Here is a 10,640-nt window from a genome sequence, read left to right as displayed (position 1 = left end):
ATATTCAAAATATTGTCATTCCAACCTGTAATCAATAGAAAAAAAAAGCTGATTAATGAGATATTTTATATTCATGTTTTTGTACTTGGGCTAGAAAATCTGATGTGTAAAACACTTATGGCCTATCTCAATTCAGATTAGCCACATTTCAATGCCCAATAACCACCTCTGACTAGTGAGTACTATGTTGGACTGTACAGACCATCTGTGAAAGCCACTGAGAAACTCATATCCCTCATTCCTATAATCCTATTAACAAACTTAGACCTCATTTCTTTTGAACTAATGACTGGACCCCTTTTATGCCATGAGAGCATTTGATCTTTAACTGCCCTGATTTATGTTAACTAAAATGATTGGCACTGTGCCCCAAAGAAGGGTGATTAGGAGGCTGGAGATAGAAGTGGCTGTGTTTGAAAAAGTTTAGAACATTGAGCCCTATAAGAAGAAATGCTCAGGGCACATCTGTTACTTGTTTATACCCTATAAGAGTCTACAAAAGGAAGTATATAATATAAAAACAGTCATAAGATTGTTCTAAAGATATGATTTATTGAGACATTTGTCTTCCTCTACTACCATGTGCCAGACATGCTGCATTTGTGTCTGATCTAGGGTTTTCTTGTCCTCCTTCCCTACTCAGGAGTGATCGGTTGCTGAACAAGTTTGTGCTTGCTTAAGATTATAACAGAGCCAGACAGAAACGGATCTTAGAAAGACAGAGTTGTAGAAGTGGGGTTGCTTACTTACTCTTACACATCCTGGGCAGGCAACCCTTGAATCTGATAGTCAGATTGACTCTAAATCTGGTGTTGGTGGGGTTTCTCAACTCTGAACTTCATGTGAATGACTGAAGGTTTTGTTGGGTGATAGCAATGAACCTAATAAACAGTTTACTTACGTGGTTGCTATTACTAGTGGTTGTATTTTAACCCATTTTGGCCCTTTGGGTCCCACATTTTATTTTATTTATGTGACAAACATAGGATTCCCTATTTGCAGGGCATTGTTTTAAATGCTTTATTAATATTAACTTAATTGTTATTACAACAGCCAATTAGTTGAAGAAACTGAGGCACAGAGAGGAAAAGTAACTCCCTGAAGGTCAAATACCTTAATAAAGGGCAGAGCCAGATTTCAACCAAGTTAGTTTGACTTTAGAGTCACCTGCTCTTAACCTTTCAGCAGAGTCTCCTTTTTTGATTTGCGTGGGTTTTTCTGTTCTTGCTTCAGAGCCTTTATGACTGATCACAAGAGGTTAGTTAACTGTATTACTGACAGGAAAGCCCAGAATATCAAGTTTCTCCTAGGCCTTGTGTCAATAATAGAGGGCCTTTTATTAAATCCTTTTAAAAAATGTCATGAACCTATTCCTCCTTGAAGTCAGAACTGATGTTTGAACACTGCCATGACCCCTCATAAAACATTTCATATTTCTAAGGTTACAAGATTTTCTTGTGTACATGAGCCTTTTTTATTCGGTTATTATTTATTTTCCCTTTGTTGGTTTAATTACAGAAATAACACATGCTAATTTTAGGAATTCTAACAATACACAGCTGTGTACTTGCTGCGGTAACTCTCAACTCCTTTCAGTCTTTTATTTTTAATTTCCAGCACAATATCATAGAAAGAGACAAAACTCTTAGCAGGTTTATTCTACATTCTCTGGCCGCTGCTGTTTGAGGGTTAGCTCAGAGAGGCACTCTCCCGTTTCTTGGGGGCGGCTACTTCAGGGAGGAAGGCGCCATTGCCAGGGAAACGAAGTCACGTGGGAATCTTTGGACGCAAGACGCACGAAACTGACCCGTGTCTGGGCTTGTGCTTCCGGTGGATGCTGTGGGGGCCTGTGTGCTCGGGTCAGGCGGGCAGATGGCGCTATAAGGACACAAGACCCACCTCCTATGCGGGTTGGAACCTCTGGAAGGCCTGGGTCCCCAGGCACTTGGGGAAGTGTAGAGTGGCCGGCAGCCAGGCGGCGGCAACTGCGCGGTAGGTCTAATCGATGTGCGCCTTGGATTTGAACACCTGGTGGGAGGCAGGGAGGGAGGATGGGCTCGGGCTCATGATGACTTGCTTTTGTCCGAGGGAAGGCGGCTGCCGAATAAGGGTGATTGAATGAGAATGGGAGGGAGGATCCTGAGATGCGGGATCTGTTTCCTTGCTTAGTTTTTCTCCTTTCTTTCCTCCACACTCACCAGCTATTTCCCCCTTATTCTTGTTCCTTCTTTTCCTGCTTATACTGGTTCATTGCTCCAGGACGTGAATTCGAATGTAGGCAGCTTGGACCCCGAGCCAGTTCTCTGTTAACCTTCCTGCCAGGTTCAGTTACTGTTACAGCTTTGGGAAAATGGGCAAACAACTTCACTAATAAATGCACACGAAAAACAGAATCGTGTGTTAAGGATTGGCGAGGGTGGAAAAATTGTTTATGCCAGTGTTTGGCAGGGTTTGGTGAAACGCAATCAGTTATAGTATTGCAACGTGTGTAGATTAGTAAAACTGTTTATTGTTGGGCAATTTGGCATATGGAACAAAGTTGGAAACCTATACTCTTTGACCTAGGTATTTTATCTGTAGGAATTTATCCAACACAAATACTAATAGAGATGAAAGCATACACACTTACAATGTGTTTATATCAGCATTGATTGTAATTGCAAAATTTGGAAACAACCTAAATTTCCATCAATGGTGGACTGATTAAATAAACTGTATTATAGCTATTTAATCTGATAGAATACAGCCCTTTTTATTTTTTTATTTTTTTTTGTTAGAGAAGTTGTGGGTGACAGAACAATCATGGATAAACTACAGGATTCCCATATATCACCTCACCACCACCATCTTGCATTGGTGTGGAACATTTGTTGCAATTAATGATAGAAAATTTTTGTAATTAGAATATAGCCCTTTTGAAATGGCACTTATTTGGGAAGGTGCCCATGGAATATGAAGAAATAAAAAGTTTGCTAATAGTAGTCACGATATGATCATGTTTCTTTAAATAAAACAATATATGTGCACACATACTTCCGTATGCACAGAAAAATAAACTAGAAAACTGTACGCAAAACAATTACCAGTGAAAATCTCTAGGTAGTGGATTGTAACATTTGTTTTTTCTCCCCGCTCATTGCTTTCTTCTCTCCCTCCCTATATTTCTCCCTCTTTTCCTCCTTTCTTTCATAAAAATTAAGGCATATTTATTTATTTATTTAAGATTATGTCCTTATGCTTCAAGAAGGTATCATTTACTTTAAAAAATTTTATTGCATTTTAAGCCATACACAAAATTGTAAAGAAAAACATAACCAATACCAATGTAACCCTCATCCAACTTATGAAATAAAAAATAATCAATGTAGCTGAAGCCCCCTGTGTGCCTTTCCCCAATCCCATCCCCAATCATGAGTTTATATTTCCTACAATTTTTTTGTACTTTTTACTACATATACACTTACAACTAGTAAGTGTATGGTTTGTTTTACTTTCTTTTGAATTTAATATAAATGGTGCACTGTGTATATTCTGTAATTTGCTGCTTTCAGTCAACGTATATACGGTTTCAAGCTTTATCCATGCCGATAACCTCTAATGCTAACTAGTTTATTCATTTTCCCTGCTATATAGTTTCTATTGTATAACTCTATCACAATTTAGCTATCTATTTTTTTATGAATGACTGCTTTGGTTGTTTATACATTGCTGCTAATGGACATTTTAATACATTTCCTTGCTCCATCAGTTACTAGCTTTATGACTTTGGAAAAGTTATTTAATTATAGTAATATTCTGTTTTGCAAGCTATAACATGGGAATAATAGATACCTAATTTTCAGGATATTGTGAGGAGTGAATAAAACAGTCTTTGTTGCTTGTGTTGATGGTTGCACATATCTATGAACATACTAAATACTGCTGAATTGTACACTTTTGAATGAATTATATGATATGTGAATTATATCTCAAAAAAATGCTCTTAGAAAACGTGGTTGGTGAAATGAATAATACTGCTTATCAAATACAATTAATTAATCAGGGGAAAAAGCCTTTGAAAAGGGTTTGAAACCAACTGGCATTCAACAATTGAAGTCCCTTTCCCACCTCTGTCTCATAAAGAGAGGCCTAAACTGACTTTGACTTAAACTGAAAAGCATAACTAGCACAGAGAACATTTAGGAAAGTAAGGAAAAGAAGTAAAATGTACTCAGTTACATTACTTATGGGCTTCAGTGCCATTTCTGCCCAGTGAATTTTTGTTAAGAAGAAACTCAACATTTGATTTCTTTTTATCTCACTTGGTCTCCTAACCCCTTATTTTTACTTTCCAGGTTAGAATCAGAAAAGAAATTATGTATAATTTGTTCCTCTTCAAAAAAGACAAGATACAACAGAGCTAAGATAATGAAGAAAATGTTGGACAGAATCTAGGAATGAATATAAGGAGATCGGACTCCTATTGTTATCCCAAAGGACCTTGGGTAAGTTACTTTACCTCTGATGGGTGATTTGTATCATTGTAAAGGTTCTGCTATGAGGATGATATTCGCCTCCTAGAATGAGTTAGGTAGTGTTCCCTCCACTTCAATTTTTTGGAAGGGTTTGAGCAGAATTGGAGTTAAGCCTTCTTGGAATGTTTGGTAGAATTCTTCTATAAAGCCGTCTGGTCCTGGGTTTTCTTTGTTGGTAATTTTTTTTTTTTTTTGCACTTCAAGATACATTTATTTTCCATGAAAAAATAATTGCACAAATGGGTTTGATTCATAAGGAAAAAACATGGCTCCAAGCTACAATAAAAGTCATACTTAAGAATCTAGTAAACCTGTTCAAAGCACCTGTTTCAAGGGGGAGAAAAGACATGAACCAGAAGTGATTGCATTTATTTTTAAAAATATTTACAGAAAATTGTACATGAATTTGTATATTTGGACAAAGTAATAGAAAATGGATTTGATTATTTTCTGTGAGTTTAATAGCTTATTATAATGATTTCATTATAAACTTATCACTAAAAAAACATGATTACCAGAAAAACTCCGTCAGTTGCACCTTGACCTTTATAGTCTTAAAAAGAAAGAAAAAAGCCTGATAACCAATATGAAAACTTACATTATCAAACTTCTTTTTTTAATTAGACATATGAAGCACAACATATAAGCAGAAAAAGATTCCACTTAATATAGATTAGTCTAATGAGCTGTGTATTATTTAAAATCACAAGCACTTTAGCATACAGTTTATCTAGATGCATATTAATGTATATAGATTATTTGTAGTTAATATCTATTTTAAACTTAAAGCTTGTAACAACAGATTTATTTTAATAATATAAACATAAAATTTTAACTCTAAAAATTAATCCCACCTAAACCTACAAGAGAAATTTAAAGTGAAATAGGCCACACCATTCTAAGGTCAAAAGTATGCCTTATTTGTGTATTTACTATGAGACCCATATATGTGAACAATATCAAAGAAATAAAGAATACTAGTAGACTTGGTAAAGAATAGACAGAATATAAGCAAATGTAAAAAATGCAGTGTATTAAATGATGAGTTTGAATGCAGAAACCACATATTTATTAATCATCTGATTAATTTAAAAACACATAACCACTTTGTTTTAAAGTGTTCCTTATTCAAGAGTTTGGACAAAATGGTCCCTCCAAAGTGAATTGAAAATTTACAAGGCAAACACTGACAACAGATACAGGCAGGAACTACCAAAAACTATTTGTTCTTTCATTAAATTATGCCATTTTCTAAAGTGGTGAAGAGCAATCACTTCAACAGAATTTCTTTTTTGTATGAATATTCATAAATTTTAAAAAGTCTCTAGATAGTCTAAAGAGATACAAACATTAATACCTTACAACAGCAGTGCTTAATGTCTGTTTTAGGAAAAAAAAACACTCAAATTCTCTTCCACTGAAAGTCATTATTTACTTATTTGGTATAAGTGAGCAAGATCACTACCACATTGATTTCTTTTCTATAGCATTGTAAATGTGAATGTCTATACATCTTTTTTTTTTAGTTCACTTTTATTGAGATATAATCACATATCATAAAATCATCCATGGTGTACAATCAACTGTACACAGTACCATCATATAGTTGTTCATTCGTTCCCCCAATCTATTGTTTGAACATTTCCTTATACCATAAAAAGTAAAAATAAGAATAAAAAATACAAGTAAAAAAGAACACCCAAATCATCCCTGCCACCCTACTTTTCATTCAGTTTTTGTTCCTGTTTTTCTACTCATCCATCTGTACACTGGATAAAGGGAGTGTGATCCACAAGGCTTCCACAATCACACTGTCACCCCTTGTAAGCTACACTGTTATACATTCATCTTCAAGAGTCAAGGCTACTGGGTGGCAGTTTGATAGTTTCAGGTATTTACTTCTAGCTATTCCAATACCTTAAAACCTAAAAAGGGTTATCTATGTAGTGCATAAGAATGCCCATCAAGTGACCTCCCGACTCCATTTGGAATCTCTCAGCCACTGAAACTTTATTTTGTTTCATTTTGCATCCCACTTGAGGTCAAGAAGATGTTCTCAAACCCACGATGTCGGGTCCAGATTCATCCTTGGGAGTCATATCCTGCGATGCCAGGGAGATTCACACCCCTGGGAGTCAGGTCCCATGTAGGGGGGAGGGCAGTGAATTCACCTGCCAAGCTGGGTTAGCTAGAGAGAAAGAGAGCCACACCTGAGCAAAAAAGAGGTACTCGGGGAGACTTTTAAGCACAATTATAAGCAGTTTAGCCTCTCCTTTGCAGTGATGAGTTCCACAAGGGCAAGCGCCAAGATAAGGGCTCGGTATACCAAACCACTGGTCCTCAGTGCTTGAGAGAACATCAGCAACAATCCAGGTGAGGAAGTCCAACACTTCTGCATTTTCCCTCAGCTCCTCAAGGGGTACCTGCATATATATTTGTATTCTCTGCCCAAATTACTTTGTGATATACATCTTAAATTTGTGGGTTACAAAAGTTAGAAGGCGATTTTTTTTTGATGCAACAGAAAAATAAATAAATAAACATTAAATACTTTAACCCATCATTTGGTATTGACAAATCAGTAGTGCAGTTTCACATATGAAGGACAGCATGATCTATTTTTTTAATTGATTTCTTTATTGCTTTTCTATTCTCTATTTCATGAAATTCCCCTCTAAACGTCACTACTTTCTTCCTTCTACTTGCTTTATTTTTAATACAGCTTTATAGAGAAATATTTGCACACCCTACAAAAATCCATAGTGTATAATCAATTATTCACAGTACCATCATATGGTTGTGCATTCATCATCAGAATCAATTTTTGAACATTTTCCTTTTTCCAAAAAAAATAAATAAATGAAAGAAAAAAGAACACCTAAAACATTCCATCCCCCCACCCCCCCATTTTTCTTTTAGTTTTCATCCCCATTCTTTACTCAGCTGTCCATACACTGGATAAAGGGATTTTGAGCCATGAGGTTTTCAGAATCACGCAGTCACACAATGTAAGCTACATAGTTATGCAATCATCTTCAAGAATCAAGGCTACAGGGTTGCAGTTCGACAGTTGCAGGTATTTCCTTCTAGCTATTCCAATACACTAAAAACTGAAGAGGGATATCTATATAGTGCATAGGAATGCCCTCCAGAATGACCTCTCAAATCCATTTGATATCTCTCAGCCACTGAAACATTATTCTGTTTCATTTCACTTTCCCCTTTTGGTCAAGAATATTTTCTAAATCCCGTGATGCCAGGTCCAGGCTCATACCCAGGAATCGTGTCCCCTATTGCCAGGGAGATTTAAACCCTTGGGTGTCATTTCCCATGTAGTGGGGAGGGCCCTGAGTTCACATGCCACGTGGGCTTAGAGAGAGAGAGAGAGTCACACATCTGAGCAAAAAGATATTCTCTCCACCAGCCACGGTGTTGTGCTGTGGGGAGGAGATGGATTTGTAAATCCCGAAGTGAGGTTCTGCTTATCCAAGGTTGCTGCTGTGCAGAGACCCCGATGTGAAGCCACCGTCACCATGTCTGACCAGTGGCTATTTCAAATGTTTTTTTGTGAATGATCATACAAAAAACATGCAATTTAGAAACTAGTGCAGCAGAGTCTTAAAACATTAAAACAAAATGTATTGGATCACCTGAGGAAAGAAGAAGCCAGACAGTGGGATTGGAGGGGATCATAGGCGAATAAGACATTTGCAGATAACCTAAGAACAGCCAAATCATCAGAAACATCCACCCTTCAATGGAGATCTTTAATTCATAGGTCTTAACTGCAAAACACAGGTGTTGACCACATGGGAAACTGATATTATTGCTTCTACCACCATTTTCTCCAAAACTAACATAGTCTTCCTAAGGCTTGCAGAATCCTCCTCCTTTTTGTCTGTTGCATTAGGCACTCCTTGAAGATGAGAAAAACTGGACTGAAAAATGAAAAAGCTCATGTTTATAAAGTGACCTAACATGTATCATCATAAGGAATTCTAACTAGGCATGTTGACTGCTTTCATTGTTGCCCTTGGACTAAATCCCAGGAGCCATTGGACTAAATCCCAGGAGCCATTGGACTAAATCCCCAGAGCTTGAATGGCAGAGGCATTACAATCCAGAGGAGCTCAGGTGGATGGAATTGAGGGCTCCAGCTCAGTGTGCCCATAAGTATGAAGCGCATATGTTTCTAATTCTCACTTATCACTGGATAAATTTTAAAAGCTGCAATAAAAAAAACATTTTTCAATAAATTTATAAGATATTGTAATTTTTAAAGTAAGATATTTTTACTTCTGAATTATCTTTTCTCCTCCTAATTCTAGTCCCCAGTTTTATTTGTTATTGATGGGGTTTTCTGCACATTCTTTTGGGATATGTTCATAGACAATATTCAAGTAGTTTTTTGGGCTATCGTAATTCATTTTCCCTTTTAACATTTTCTTGAGCCCCTTGTTATAATTTTGGTTGTGCTGCTGGGTCGATTTGTGAGTATTTTGTTGAGGATTTTTGGATCTATAGTCATTAAATTGTCTGATTTTGGTATTAGGCTGATGTTGGCTTCATGGAATGAGTCGAGTAGCTTTCCCTCCTCTTCAATTTTTTGAAGAGTTTGAGACTAATTCTTTATTTAATGCTTGGTAGAATTCACAAGTGAAGCCATCTGGTCCTGGGCTTTTCTTTTTTGGGAGCTTTTTGATGACTGAGTCAATCTCTTTACTTGAGATTGGTTTGTTGAGGTCATCTATTTCTTCTCAAGTCAATGTTGGTTGTTTATGCTTTTCTAGGATGTCCATTTTGTCTAAGGTGTCTCATATATTAGCATATTGTTGCTCATAGTATCTTCTCATTATCTACTTTATTTCTGTAAGGTCATTAGTTATGTCTCCTTTCCCATTTCTGATTGCCTTTATTTGCATTCGCTCTCTCTTTTTTTTTTTTTTTTTGTTAGTCTAGCTAGTGATTCATCAATTTTCTTTTGATTTTCTCAAAGAACCAACTTCTGGTTTTTGATGCTCTCTATTGTTTTCCTGTTTCATTTTCATTTATTTCTGCTCTGCTCTAATGTTTGTTATTTCTTTCCTTCTCTTTGCTTTGTGGTTAGTTTGCTGTTCTTTCTCAATTTCCTCCAAGTGAACAGGTAATTCCTTAATTTTTACTCTCTCTTCTCTTTTATTTTAGGCATTTAGGGCAATAAATTTCCCTCTCAGCACCGCCTTTGCTGCATCCCATAAGTTTTGATATGTTGTGTTTCCATTGTCATTTGCCTCGATGTATTTACTAATTTGTCTTATAATTTATTCCTTTCCCCACTGGTTTTCTAAGAGCATGTTGTTTAGCCTTCATATATTTGTGAACTTTACAATATTCTGCCTGTTATTTGTTTCCAAACCATTCCATTATTATCTGAGAAAGTGTTTTGTATAATATCAATATTTTTAAATTTGTTGAAACTTGCTTTGTGCCCCAACATGTGGTCTATGCTAGAGAATGTTCCATGAGCACTTGAGAAAAATATGTATCCTGGTGTTGTAGGGCATAGTGTTCTACAAATGTCTGTCAAGTCTAGTTCATTTATCATACAATTGAACATCTCCATTTCCATTGATGAGAGTCGTGTATTGAAGTCTTCAACTATTATTGTAAAGGTATCTACTTCTCTTTTCAGTGTTTTTAGTGTTTGCCTCATGAATTTTGGGGCACTCTGGCTTGGTGCATAAATATTGATGATTGTTATGTTTTCTTGATGAATTGACCATTTTATTGATATATAGTATCCTTCTGTGTCTCTCTTATTTGTTTTATTTTTTGAAATCTAATTTGCCTGATATTAATATAGCTACTCCTGCTTTTTTATGGTTCCTGTTTGCATGAAATATCTTTTTCCAGCCTTTCTCTTTCAGCCTGTTTTTGTCCTTATGTCTAAAGTGAGTTTCTTGTAGACAGCATTTAGACGTGTCCTTTTTTTCAATCCATTCCGCCAGTTTGTGTCTTTTTATTGGGGTGTTTAATCCATTAATATTTAGTGTTACTGTAAGGGCAGTACTTTATTCTACCATTTTGTCTTTTGGATTTTATGTTTCATTTCTTATTTTTCACTCTCTCCTTTTACCCATCATGATA

The 10,640-nt window shown here is 36.1% G+C and overlaps 1 long non-coding RNA gene across 1 annotated transcript in view; it reads left to right on the top strand.

Moving 5' to 3' along the window:
* Positions 1-1,784: 1,784 nt before the first annotated feature.
* LOC119523344 overlaps positions 1,785-10,640 on the top strand; it is a 189,832-nt gene continuing 180,976 nt past the window's right edge. The window contains exons 1-2 of the long non-coding RNA XR_005214609.1: positions 1,785-1,992; positions 4,335-4,484. This is a non-coding gene — a long non-coding RNA (uncharacterized LOC119523344). The remainder of the gene's footprint in view (positions 1,993-4,334; positions 4,485-10,640) is intronic.

This window comes from Choloepus didactylus, chromosome X, assembly GCF_015220235.1.
Source record: "Choloepus didactylus isolate mChoDid1 chromosome X, mChoDid1.pri, whole genome shotgun sequence".
Classification (NCBI taxonomy): Eukaryota; Metazoa; Chordata; class Mammalia; order Pilosa; family Megalonychidae; genus Choloepus; species Choloepus didactylus.
Note: the sequence above shows the minus strand (reverse complement) of the source record. Positions and strands in the feature narration are given on the sequence as shown.